The sequence below is a fragment of the Melopsittacus undulatus genome (assembly GCF_012275295.1).
Source record: "Melopsittacus undulatus isolate bMelUnd1 chromosome W unlocalized genomic scaffold, bMelUnd1.mat.Z SUPER_W_unloc_2, whole genome shotgun sequence".
Classification (NCBI taxonomy): Eukaryota; Metazoa; Chordata; class Aves; order Psittaciformes; family Psittaculidae; genus Melopsittacus; species Melopsittacus undulatus.
Window position 1 is genome coordinate 2,405,724 of NW_022993944.1, and position 13,706 is coordinate 2,419,429.

General features: G+C 47.6%; 1 pseudogene; it reads left to right on the plus strand.

The window, feature by feature from the left end:
- Nucleotides 1-484: 484 nt before the first annotated feature.
- LOC117438215 (alanine--tRNA ligase, cytoplasmic-like) lies at nucleotides 485-11,579 on the plus strand (annotated as a pseudogene).
- Nucleotides 11,580-13,706: the final 2,127 nt, after the last annotated feature.

The following is a 13,706-nucleotide window of genomic DNA, read 5'->3' on the forward strand; positions in this document are numbered from 1 at the left end:
GTCTCCCACCTGGAACATGTTGCTCTGTAGAAAATCCCCTGAGAGAGGAGGTTTTTGCCATAAACCATGACAGTTTGCCATAAGACATGACTTGCAGGACCAAGTTCCTTGGCTGGGCAGGTTATGCCAGGACTCTGGTCCTCGAGCTAGTGTGCAGAACAGATTATTTCCCTGCACTCTATCCTTCTCCCTCTCTCTTATGTTCTGGGCTCTTAATGTTGGGATAAATTGGCTTTTCTTCCCCCTGGTCTTAGAGATCCTTTGACTCTGGAAGTGTAGGCTGTAGCACCATGCAGAGCCTCATAGCTCTTGCTTCACTTTCCAAGGGGAGCATGCTTCTTGTGTGGTCACAGGCAGTGGGATGGGGTTGGCTTCTGAGGCACTTTCCTGTTGTTCTGCCATGTTGCTGGTCCCCACCATCCTGAACTGTGCCCTTTGCCACCACCTTCTCCTCTGTGCACAGGGCATGGGTGCCAGGCCCTATATGGGGCAGGTTGGTGCTGAGGATGCTGATGGTATTGATATGGCCTGCCCCGTGCTGGCTGACCACACACAGACCATCACACTGGCCCTTTATGATGGGGGCAGACCTGACAACACTGGGCAGAGGATGAGAAGGGGCCAGGCAAGCTCTAGCAGTTCCTTGTCCATGGCAAGTGTCATGCATTGCACAGGTTTCCTTTCCAGGGGTCCAGCATGACAGATGTGTTGGAATTTTGTTCCCTTTGCTTCTTGGGGAACTGAACTCTGTGCTGCAGCATCAGGCTGTTGCCAGAACCTGGATGCCTGTGGTGGTGCTGCTGGGATTGCTGTTCAGGACAGTGCTTTCCAGCAGAGGTGGGGAGCTCTTTCAGCTCCTCTGTGACTCATAACTGTGCCACATAACTATTCACTCCTTCATTTTGCAGCCCTGTGTGCTGTGCCTGGGGGGACACTCAGCTTTTTCCTACCACAAACACCAGTCTGGTTCTCAGCTGAGACCTGTCCAGTTGCAGCTCAGACCTCTGGCTGGACTGTATCCCCCCCTTGGCCTCTCTCCCTGCTCATTAGGTGCCTTTCTCCCTTTGTACAGAAAACAGAATTCACAGTGAAGAATGTGCAGGCCAGAGGAGGCTATGTGTTTCACATAGGAACTCTCTATGGAAACTTGAAAATAGGAGATCAGGTCCACCTGTCTATTGATGAAGTGAGTTAAGACATAGTGTAACACATGGCCTCATCTCTTTTTCCCTGGATTTTGTCCCTTTATATTGATGGTGCTCTGGGGCCCTAGTGTTTGAGTCTGCTCTCCCTGCAGCACAAGATGCAGGCAAACAGTGTGGACCTTCCAGTCTGGCTGGCTCAAGGCCTCTCCTGCTTGGCTTTCTCTACCATGAGGCAGATAATGCCCAGATGGCTTGGAGCCACACTCACTGGATTTTCCTGAGCAGCAGCAGAAACACATTTTGGGTCAGGACTGGGAGGTAGAATGCATATGGTGCCCTGCTGTGTTTTGGATGACAGTGGAGAGCCTGGGCTGCCTGCTCTACTCCAGACACTGCTCCTGTGGGCTCAGCCTGCTGAGTGCTAGGTTGAGTCTGGTCTGCAAAATGCATTTTCCTTCCCTGTAGAGGCAGCATCTTGAGCAAAAGAGAAGGCTTCCATCTTGCAGTGCTTCTCCCTGCTGAGGAGCAGAGATCAGTGTCTTGTGACTTGGTCTGTCCTTGGCCTCACTCAAGACAGGCCCAACAAGGGGGGCCTGCCAAGGAAGAGCCATGCACAAATTTGGTAGGGAATGTCCTGCTCCCTTAGCTGAGGCTCTAATAAGTTGCTTTTGGTCTCAAGCTAGTTTAGGTTTCTGTTGGAGCAGCACATTGACCTCCACTTCTGCTGGAAGAGGTGATCTTAGCTCTGCAATGTGGGATCCCATCTAACAGTGGCTTCCTCTATCAGATGAGGCAGAGGCCAGTTATGAGTGACCACACGGCCACCCATATCCTCAACTTTGCCCTGCGCTCCCTGCTGGGGGAAGCTGACCAGAGAGGGTCACTGGTTGTACTGGACAGGCTGCGATTCAACTTCACAGCCAAGGGAGCCTTGTCCACCCAGGAGATCAAGAAAATTGAAGGGAACACCAACCAGATGACTGAGAAGGCAAAGGTGAGTACAGCTGCCAGGTTGCATATGCACAGGAAAAAAATACCTCAAGTACAGCTTTTGGATGATCTGGGATACTAGGAGTCCAGCCCAGCAGGAGTCTTCTGAGCTGCCAGTGCAGTACTGTGTACAGACTGGCATGACTTCAAAGGATTTTGAGTTGGAAAACTCCATGTGGATTGGTACCAAGCCTTCTCTAGGGTCGGAGTATTTCCATGCCTGCTCTAGTATCACATTAGCTACAAAAGTCAAGAAGCTTGTCAGAGTAGTTTTGCAGGGATGGCTGGATTTAGTGTGCACCCAGCCACCCCAGTGATGTGTCCTCAGTGGTGAGAGCATTGCTCTGTGTGGTGCCAGATCAGATCCTGGAGGACCCTGTGCTCTGCTCAGGAGTCTGTGCTTAGAAACCATTTGAATGTACACAGGGAGTCTAAGCAGGCAGTGCTATATGGAATTTTGAAGATGGGGCATCTCTCAGTGACTTTGGGATCCCTGTAGCTCAGCAAACAACAGCTCAGGTGAGGCACAGAAGGTCCCTTTTAAGGTCTTTCAGAGGAAGTCGGGATTCCCTGTGAACATGGGCACTCAGTCACAGCTGACAGGACTGGCTCTCACCTGCGCCCCTTTCCTGTCCTCTGCAGACAGTGTATGCCCAGGACTGCCCTCTGGCAGCAGTCAAAACTATCCAAGCACTATGGGCAGTTTTTGATGAGACCTACCCCAAACCTGTCTGTGTGGTCTCGATTGGCATCCCTGTGGAGGAGCTACTGGCTGACCCCTCTGGCTCCGTGGGCTCCATCACTTCTGTAGAGTTCTCTGGGGGGATGTGAATATCTGGAGAAGCTGGGGAATGCATCAGGGTGGCTGGAAAGGAGTCCCTGTGGAGCCTAAGCTCTGTTGTGAGTGCTGTGGGTGTCTGCTGGCCAGAGGTGGTGGTGATCATGATGTGTCTTTGCATTCCCAGTTCTGAGTCAATCCACATTTAAAATCAGTCTTTGCTGCAGGAAGACTGCCTGTGTGCTGTCCCTGCCCACACTCACAGTCTCGGACAGTGCAGGAACAAAGCCCTTGCCACCCTTTCCTCACTAATTTGCTTTTAGTAGTTAGGTTGGGGTTTCTGCCTGTCCTCATGCTTGCTGTGTATCTCTGGCAGGGTGGTTTTCTTGTTTCCATACTGCTGAGATGAGAGGTGGACTTCTAACTCTCTCTTGTGGGTCTTTCTGGGTTCTTGCCAAAGGCACTTGCAGAACTCCAACCACTCTGGCCCCTTTGTGATTGTTTCAGAAGAAGCAATTGCTAAAGGCATCCAGAGGATAGTTGCAGTCTCTGGGGCCAAAGCTTGAAAGGTAAGAGGAGGCAGGAGAGATCCTCTGGGAAATCCCACATATTAACCCTGTGCCAAGGTTCATTTTGTTCAAATTTGTCCAATATCCCTGTTGGGATACTCATCACCAGGGTTTGAGGGGATGGCTTTCTCTTTTTGGAGGAACTTGGTGTTCCTTCTGGCAAAGAAGTCCTGGGGCCTGTCTGCTGGCATTGCACCCTGGTTCTGGTCATGTGCTGCCTGCTTTGGCTTTGCTGCTTCCAGAGGAGTTATTGAACTAGATCTGGGGGCTACAGCATTCCTCAGCCCTTCTCATGGGGGTAGCCAAGAGCCTAGCCTGCTACATCTCCCTGCCCTGCCTGACTTAAATGGGATTGTATTCTGCTAGGCCCTCAGGAAAGTTGACAGCCTCAGAAAGCTTCTGTCAGCCCTAGAGGCCAAGGTGAAGGTCCAGACAGCTCCCACCAAGGACGTGTGGAAGGAGATCACAGATCTCTGTGAGGTGAGGATGGTATCAGTGCTCTGTCTTCCTAAAGTGAATGGGACCTTGATTACCAGCACTGGGGTGGTATTAATGAAGCCTTCCTGCTCCTGTCCACAAAGCCCTGTATCCTGTGGGTGCTGTAGCCAGCACCTCATGCCTGAGGCTGTCAGGCACTGAGAGAAGGAAGGAGCTTACTGGGCTCTGCCAGTTGAGGCACTTTGAGGTTCATGAGTGTGGTGCATCATCTCCTGCAGTTGTTATTGGTACCTTTAACGCTCTTGTCCTGGTTTGAGCAGTAGCAGTCATTTTTTCTCCTTCTTGGTAGCTGGTGCAGTGCTGTGTTTTGACTTTTGGGCTGGGAACGGTTGCTGATAGCAAGTATGTTTTGAGTTACTGCTCAAATGTTTGGTTTTTCCAAGGCCTTTCTAAGCCTCATGCTCTGCCAGAGAGGAAGGAGAGACAGGACACCTGACCTAGGCTTGCCAACGTGGTATTCCATACCATAGCACGTCATAACTAGGATGGAACGGAGAGTGACCCGTAAGGGCTGGAGCTCTGGGGGGATGGAGGAGGTATCGGTCGGTGCTCGGTCAGGCAGGGTGGAGTGAGTTATGGGTCGGTGGCTGGCAAGGTGTTGTATTCTCTTCATTTGTTACTTCCTTTATCATTATTATTATTAGTAGTAGTAGCAGTAGCAGTAGTGATTTGTGTTATACCTTAGTTATTAAACTGTTCTTATCTCAACCTGTGGGGGCTACATTCTTTGGATTCTCCTTCCTAACTCTTCGGGAGTCGGGGGAGCAAGGGGGGGGAGTGAGTGCACAAGCTGTGCGGATTGGTTTAAACCACAACAGCTCTCCACTACTCCTGTTTTGCAGACATTGGCCACTGCTGTCATCCCACAGTGGCAGAAAGATGAACTGAATTAGGCTGTTAAAGTACTGAAGAAAGTTATGGATGACCTGGACCAAGCAAGCAAAGCTAACATCCAGAAATGAGTGAGCCCTGGGTGGGAGTATAAGACAGTATGGGAGGGCTGCGGGGGGCTCCCTTGAGAGCTTCAAGTCCATTCAGTGTGGAAGGGAGCTGAGCTGTGGGAATGTACCTCATGCAGTTCAGCATTCCAGCTTCTCCCAGGGAATGGCTGCCTCCATGCCTGTTTCCTGGGTTAAAATGTTGGCAGTATGTCTTGAAAGCTGAGGTGTTCCTGCCCTAAGGGTGCCCCTAGGGACAGGCTTCCTCCTGGATCTCATTGGATTTTTCTGAAGGAGAACTCCATCACAGTACTGTTGTTTCCTTGCAGGCCACACACCCTGCATCCCAGCATGAGGGTGCTCCATGCTGGGCTGTGGGTGTGTTTAAGCACCTTGGGAGCCTCTGTACCTTCAGCTGGGTGGTTCTTGTATCCATACACCACGTATGGTCTGTATGGCATGTATGGAACATGTAGTTGCCAATATACTTCCAATTTTTGCTAATTTCTTGTAACAATTTTGCACTAAACTGTGAACCTCAGTCGGAAGAAATTGCTTCTGGTACTCCAAAGTGAGATTCTATCTCGTTAAATAATGTTTTAATCAGGTGTCTTGCATTATTTATCATCCAAGGGAATGCATCTGACCAGCCAGAAAAAGTATTCGTTAACACCAACAAATATCGATCACCCCCTTTTCTTGGTAATTCAGAAATATCTATTTGCCAATGCTGTCCCTGATAACTTCCTCTCCCAGTTGTCCCAATTTGATTTCTAGTTTCAGTTTTAGGATTATTCTTAAGACACAGCTGACATTGTTTTGTCACTGATTGAACTGTGGTGTATAGATTTCTTCCTACAATTTGTTTGCCTAAATATTTATGTAAAGAGTTGCTACCCCAATGCGTTTTATTATGTTCTTCCTGAACTAACTTCCGGAGGTGGTTATAAGAGATTACAATTCACCCATCAGGTATCTGAACTCAACCCTCTTTATTTTCCTGTCCTTTTAGGTCTTGGATCAATTTTCTATCCTCTTTGAGTACCTAGGTTTAGATTTTTTCAACTGTTAGTTTGCCATCAGGGATTAAGGACATGATTTGTGATTGTTCAGCTGCTCGTTTGGCTTCAAATTCGGCCAAATTATTTCCACTTTCCTGATCAAAGTCACAGAATTACAGAATCACAGAATCACAGGGGTTGGAAGGGACCTCGAAAGAGCATCTAGTCCAACCTCCCTGCAAGAGCAGGGTAACCTAGAGTACATCACACAGGAACTTGTCCAGGCAGGCCTTGAATATCTCCAACGTAGGAGACTCCACAACCCCCCTGGGCAACCTGTTCCAGTGCTCTGTCACTCTTACAGTAAAGAAGTTCTTCCTGATGTTAACGTGGAACCTCCTATGCTCCAGTTTACACCCATTGTACCTTGTCCTACCACTGGATATCACTGAAAAAAAACCTAGCTCCGTCATCCTGACACCCACCCTTTACATATTTGTAAACACTGATGAGGTCACCCCTCAGTCTCCTCTTCTCCAAGCTAAAGAGACCCAGCTCCCTCAGCCTCTCCTCATAAGGGAGGTGTTCCACTCCCTTAATCATCTTTGTGGCTCTGTGGTGGACTCTTTCAAGCAATTCCCTGTCCTTCTTGAACACAGGGGTCCAGAACTGGACTCAATATTCCAGATGCGGCCTCACCTTTACAGTACATAATAGCTACTTCTTCAGGTAGCTGAACAGGTTCCAGTAATTGTAGAATTTCTCTAGCATGTGTCGTGGTTTAAACCAAGTCCCCCAACTCCCGGAGAGTTAGAAAGGAGAATCCAAAGAATGTAGCCCCCACGGATTGAGATAAGAACGGTTTAATTGCTAAGGCATAACACAAAACCCCTACTGCCATTTACTACTACAAATAATAATGATACAGCAAACAGCAAGTGAAAAGAAAACAACACCCCACCAGCCACCGACCCATAACTCACTCCACCCTGCCCGGCTGAGCACCGCGTGCTCCCTCCTCCATTTTTCTCTAGAGCTCTACCCCTCCAGCCTTCTCTTTCCCAGTATGCATCCTGGGCATCACGTGCTATGGTATGGAATACCTCATTGCCTAGCCTGGGTCAGGTGTCCTGTCTCTCCTTCCTCCCGGACTCCCCTCCTCCACCTGGCTGGAAAAAACCTTGAACAAAAACACCCTCAAAACATGCTCAGACCATGACAGCATGTTTGATCTGTTTCCCTTGTGTGTGCAAAAGCCCTTGTTCTTTCCAGATAGCACCATGCGCATGGACCACATCAAATGCATGTTTAGAATCAGTCCAAATATTTATCCTTTTATCTTTAGCCGATTCCAGGGCTCTCGTTAACGCTATTATTTCTGCCATCTGGGCAGGGGTGTTTGAGGGTAGAGGTTTTGCCCCTATTACCTGTGAAGTGGTGGTAATGGCATATCCTGCCTTTCATTTACCATTTTTCATGAATCTATTACCATCACTAAACCAACAATCAGCATCTTCCAGAGGTTTTTCTTTCAAGTGTGGTCAGCTTGAATATACAGTCTGTATGGTGGCCAAGCAGTCTTGTGTTAGTGGTTCTGTTGATTGTTCCTGCAAAAAGGATGCTGGATTCACAACGTTAGTGACCGCAATTTCTATATCATCTTGTTCCACAAGGGTGGCCTGGTATTTAAAAAAACGTAAAGGAGATAACCAGTGGACTCCTTTCTGTTCCAGGGCTGCTGATACAACATGGGACATTAGCACAGTAATTTTTGTCCCAAGGTGAATTTGCGAGCTTCTTCAATATTCATGACAACTGCTGCCACAGCTCTTAGGCATCTGGGCCATCCTTTGCTCGCTTCATCCAGCTGTTTTGAAAAACAAGTCACTGCCCTTCTGTAGGGTCCTGGTTTTTGAGCAAGGACCCCCAAAGCTATTCCCTGTTCTTCACAGGAATATAGCCAAAAGGATTTAGTTACATCCGGAAGTCACAGAGCTGCAGCTCTCATTAGCTCTGTTTTTAAATTTCCAAAAGCCCCCTCTGCTGAATCAGTCCATTCTAAAGAGGGAGGGTTTCCCCTTCAAAAGTTCATATAGTGGTCTTACCAGAACACCATAATCATGGATCCAAAGTCTGCACCATCCAGTCATTCCCAGTAATCTCCGGAGCTCCTTGTTGGTTGACAGTCGTGGAGTCTGACAGATGGCTTCTTGTCTAGCAGCTCCAAGTTCTCTCTGTCCTCCTGTTATTTCATATCCTAGGTAGAAAACTAGAGTTTGGATTAGTTGGGCCTTTTGTCTGGATACTCAATAACCATTCAGTCCCAGAAAAGTTAATAATTCCACTGTCCACTGGATACATTCTTCCTCTGTTTCGGGAGCAAATAATAGGTTACCCACATATTGTAACAGAATCCCCATCTGAGTAGGTGGCTTCCATGATTCTAGTTCTCGTGCTGATTTCCAAAAATTGCTGGACTGTTTTAAACCCTTTAGGTAGTACCGTCCAAATTAATTGAGTTTCTCTTCCTGTGTCAGAAAGAATGCCTCGGGATGTTTGTTTGGGTTTCTTTTTCTCTTTTTCTTGGTGGCCAGTAGCTCCCATGTCTGTAACAAATTCTTTTCTCTCACATTTCACACCAAATAAGTTGCTCCTCTATCCACTAAAATTCCACTTCATTTCCTCTAGTCCTTGCTTTTAATTTAACCAGTGGATCTGCTAGGGTAGATTCCCCAGGTCCCTGTCAGTCTAGTTCCAATTCAGTCACCTGAGCCACACCAATGCTCTACCCCCCCAGGGCAGTCTCACAGCATCCAAACTCTCCCCCTAGTTTCAAAGCAACCACCACAGCCGTGGCTATAGCACGACCCAGCTTTTCCATTTTTACCTGTTCCCGATTCCTATACGCTCTCCATGCTTCCTCCTGTCCATATTTATTCAACAACCCCTCAGTCCCATCCGTGAACATGTCTGCTCCCACTTGTTTGCCTGCCCCAGCACCCATCCCATGCTCAGACACAGGAGCTGCTCGAGCTCCCCTCCTTTCCCCCTTGGTGTTCCTTTTTTTTTCTCCTCACAGTTGCTCACCCTGCTCTGCAGGGGCTGCAGATGCCTCTGCAACAGCACTTCTGGTTTGACCCTTTCTGAACTCAGAATGTGCATCTGCTGCTTGGTGCCAGTGACAGCGATCTCTTGCTCCTTATGAATATCAGATAGGACAGATGCAGAGGGTGCTCCTCTGGGAGGTACCTGTGATAGCTAATTTTCCAGCCAATCTTCCTGATTACTATTTTTTAACTTTAAACATCTTTCCCCAGTATCACAGGCTGAACAACATCTCTCCATCTTAACTTTCAGGATTTCCCTGTCCTTTTCCAAAGCCAAAATTAAGGGATCACGTGAAGCTATATTAATTTTGCATTGCGTCTGTCACTCCATGTGGTTTCATAAAGTTAAAAACATATCTGCATACATTACTTCATGCCATTTTCCTTGCTGCCTCAAAAGAATATTAATTGCAATAATAGATTATATTTCAGGTTCCATTTTTAGGCCATTTTTCCTGATCTTCCAAAGTATACAAAGGCCACCATCGGTTACGATATTTTACCAACGTTTTCTTATTTATCAAGCCCCCAGGATACCTTCCCAGTTCTTTCCAGTGTGCCAAAATGCACCCTAAAGGACTCTTTTTCATGATCTCTTCACTCTGCTGATTTTCCATTATCAATCTCTCGCTCACACACAGTAGGGATCCCACAGACACACTCCACAAAGTTACAACACTTGAAACAGAGATAGAGACTAAAATTCTATCAAACAAACCACAATTAATAATACAGTTATAACATCCTATCACTGATACCAAAATCAGAAGACCAAAATCCTTAATGTAACAAACTACAACAAGATGCAAAACCATTTCCACAAGATGCCCGTTGCATCTTGCAGGATCCAAACCACAAGAAGCCCCCTGCTTCTTGTGGGTGTATACCAAACGGACGCTAGCAGCCGGGTATACGCCTTTACCTACGAGATTTCTTATCTCGATTTACGGAAGGCTTCCAAACCTTGCGTACGCTTACCAAACCAATCCAATGACCAATGTAGTCTTTATGCAAGATGCCCCCTGCACCTTACAGACAATACAAAAGAAAAGAATACCTTTTATGAGATGGTCCTTGTCTGCTCCCGCAGTGATCCGAATGAGTGGAGCGGTTCCCCTGGGAAAAATTCCTGAGAGCCCTGTCCTCAGCAGGTTCTGCAGCTGAGCAGAGTGGGTCTGTCTTGTTTTAAAACCAAACTGCACAGCTTGTGCACTCACTCACCCCCTTGCTCCCCCAACTGCTGGATAGTTAGGAAGGAAAATCCAAAGAATGTAGCCCCCACGGATTGAGATAAGAACAGTTTAATAACTAAGGTACAACACAAATCACTACTGCTACTACTACTACTGCTAATAATGATAAAGGAAGTAACAAATGAAGAGAATACAACACCTCGCCAGCCACCGACCCATAACTCACCCCACCCTGCCCGACCGAGCACTGACCGATACCTCCTCCAGCCCCCCAGAGCTCCAGCCCTTCCCGGGTTTCTCCCGGTTACACCCTGGTTATAACGTGCTATGGTATGGAATACCTGTTTGGCTAGCCTGGGTCAGGTGTCCTGTCTCTCCTTCCTCCCAGCCTCCCTCCTTCCCTGGCAGAGCATGAGCTCAGAAAAGGCCTTGGACAAACCAAACATTTGAGCAGTAACCCAAAACATACTTGCTATCAGCAACCATTCCCAGCCCAAAAGTCAAAACACAGCACTGCACCAGCTACCAAGAAGGAGAAAAAATGACTGCTACTGCTGAACCCAGGACAGGGTCCCTTCCGGGTCACCAAATTGATTCGAAGAAAACTCCAGGAACAAACTTGCCAACAATGTTTTCAAGCTGACAAGCAGGTATTCTTTATTGCAGCACCAGGAGACACGGGGGATAGCTCCTCCTAACGTGTGTCTCTCTATTGCTACACAAGCCATCCTTATATAGTCCCTGGGCATACATACATATTCATGAGGCTGCATATGGATTACATTATTTTCCAGAAAGTTCCCCGCATGCATACAAAATTGTGGTGGTGGTCTCTGAGGGTCATTTACTTCTTCCAACAATCTTCATCACTTCGGGCAGCCTTTGAAGCACACAAAGTAGATGCTTATACCAGCTTAATAATTTCATTAGCACCAGAGACATAATAATCCTCCTATCCTCCTACTTATCAGTTAGTTTAACTGTAGCCCATCCTGGACACCTGCCATTCCCAGATACTCCTTATCCCTGTGTCCTGTTCTTCTATACTGTTTTTCTTGAAGCTACATCAACTATAACGATTTATCTTGTGCCAGTATGTTCTCTAGCTGTACTCCATTTTTTTTCTATGTACACTTCAGTAATTTTCCATTGCTACTGTTACAAAGCCATCAAACTTAACATTGCTTAAAACTAATTCTAAAGGTTTATATAATCCATTTTGTGATTTTGTGTTCTCGTTGTTTCAACAATGTTGTCCTCAGGTGCTGGAGAAGATCAAGTGAGTCACTCTAACCAGCCATTGGTCATCATGGAAATGGAAAATGGAGCCTCAGCAAAGGGTCTGGTCTCTCTTCAATGACCTTCTTCATGCCTAAGGAACAGTTGGGTGGTCCTGCTCCCTGGGGGAGGCAGCTGTGTTACAGAAGTGGCTCTTGCTACCTGCCAGCCCTGAGCAGTGACAAGGGGGAAGATACACTGCATACCACCTCCTAGCCTCAGAGCTGATCCTGCTTACAGATGTCTGCTCTCTGTGGCCATCCCCATCTCCATGATGCTAGTGCAGCATTCTCCCTGGCAGAAGGGTGTATCCCATGGGATGGTGGTGCTGTGAGCCCCAACTAGAGCAGCACTGCTTTGCCACTTGGAGGGCCCGCTCCTGGAGAGTGGTACTGCATCATGTCTATGTAAGCTTTCCTTGGGAATAGCAGGATGTGTGGCAGTCTTCCTGGGCTCTGCAGCATGCCTGCTGTGGCTGATAAACCCTTGAGTCTTCTTCATGCCGCATTTGAGTCCCCCTGACTCACTGCAGAGCAGCTGCTCTGTCCTGCTGGGAGTTGCATTCCAGGGCACAGCATTTTTCCCTTCAGCTTTGGAGCTAATTCTGCCAGTTCCCAGATAACTGAAACTGGGGAAATAAAAGCAGCTCCTCTCAGCAGTCAGGGGACACAAGCCCTGGCTGTGTCCCCTGCCCAGATGTCTGCCCAGCTAGGGATGTGAAGGTCACTTATGTTAGGGAGAAGGAGTGCTGCAGGGCACTGCTGGCTGGTTAAATGCAAGTCCAGAGCCCTGAGGTCTCCGTGGGTGCTGGAGCCAGGTTGGTTGGGAGTGCAGGGAAGCTGTGCTGTGTAGGGAATTGTGAGTCCAGAGGAGGCCACGAAGATGGGCTTATAAGGATGCTAGGGAGGGACTCTTAATTATGAACTATAGTGCTAGGACAAGGGGTAATGGATTAAAACTTAAACAGGGGAAGTTTAGATTGGATATAAGGAAGAAGTTCTTTACTGTAAGGGTGGTGAGGCACTGGAATGGGTTGCCAAAGGAAGTTATGAATGCTCCATCCCTGGCTGTGTTCAAGGCCATGTTGGGCAGAGCCTTGGGTGGCATGGTTTAGTGTGATGTGTCCCTGCCCATGGCAGGGAGGTTGGAACTAGATGATCTTAAGTTCCTTTCCAACCCTAACTATTCTATGATTCTATGTTCTGAGGGCTGGAGCACCTCTGCTCTGGAGACAGGCTGAGAGTGCTGGATTTGTTCAGCCTGGAGAGCAATGTTTGTGTTGTAAGTCTGTGGTGAGATATTTATTGCAAGCAAAACAGGACGGGCAGACAAGGAGTATCCAAAGCTAGTAGATGTTCAGGAGATTCTGTCTCTAAACTAACTGATAAGTAGAAGGATGGTGTGAAATAATTCACTCATGTTTAGTGGGGCCACTAAATCCTGCTACCTCACCACAGACTTACAACACAGACATTGTTCTTTATCTTGGACCTAAGTTAAGTTAAAATACTTTAACCCTATGTTTTCCAGGCACTAGCTTTCCTCAGGTCAAGTCATCCTCCCCCATCCTTTTCTTTTAACTTTACAAATTCTTTTGCTAAGTAACTCCATTTTGCTCAAGAGTTCTGGCCATTTTCAACTTGTTGTCTAATCTTGTGTCTTTAGTGAGCTTTGTTTCTGTTATTGCGAACAGAAATATTTATATCCACATAGCAACACCTATGATTTGGGAAAGCCAATAAAACCATAAATACATTTATGTGTTTATCACCAAATGCTAATCAGTGCACCTCTGGCTAAGGTCACCTACCCAGCGCTATTGCTTTTGCTTTATTGACTTTGTCCCTCAATAAAACCCTGTTATGTCGATTAGAGGAGTGGGCTTTTATTTCACACTTCTTTTTTCTTCCTCTCAATAAACGCTGCCGGCTCATCTCCAATTTGGAGGGCGGAGTGGGCCGGGCTTCTCCTGGCCTCCTTCTCTGTAGAGCATGCCGCTGCATCACTGCTGCCTTTGTGGTCCAGAGTCACAGTTGCTGGAGTTATGGGCAGCGGCCTGCTGGGCGACGGTGGAGGAGGGTGAGGAGGAAGGGTGTGGATGAACCCTGGCGGGCCTCCTGAGCCCTGCAGCCGTTCTTTGCCTGTGCCAGGCTGCTGATCCAGGCCGCTGAGCCAGGCCGAGGGCTCAGCCTATGTTGAGCTGAGTGGT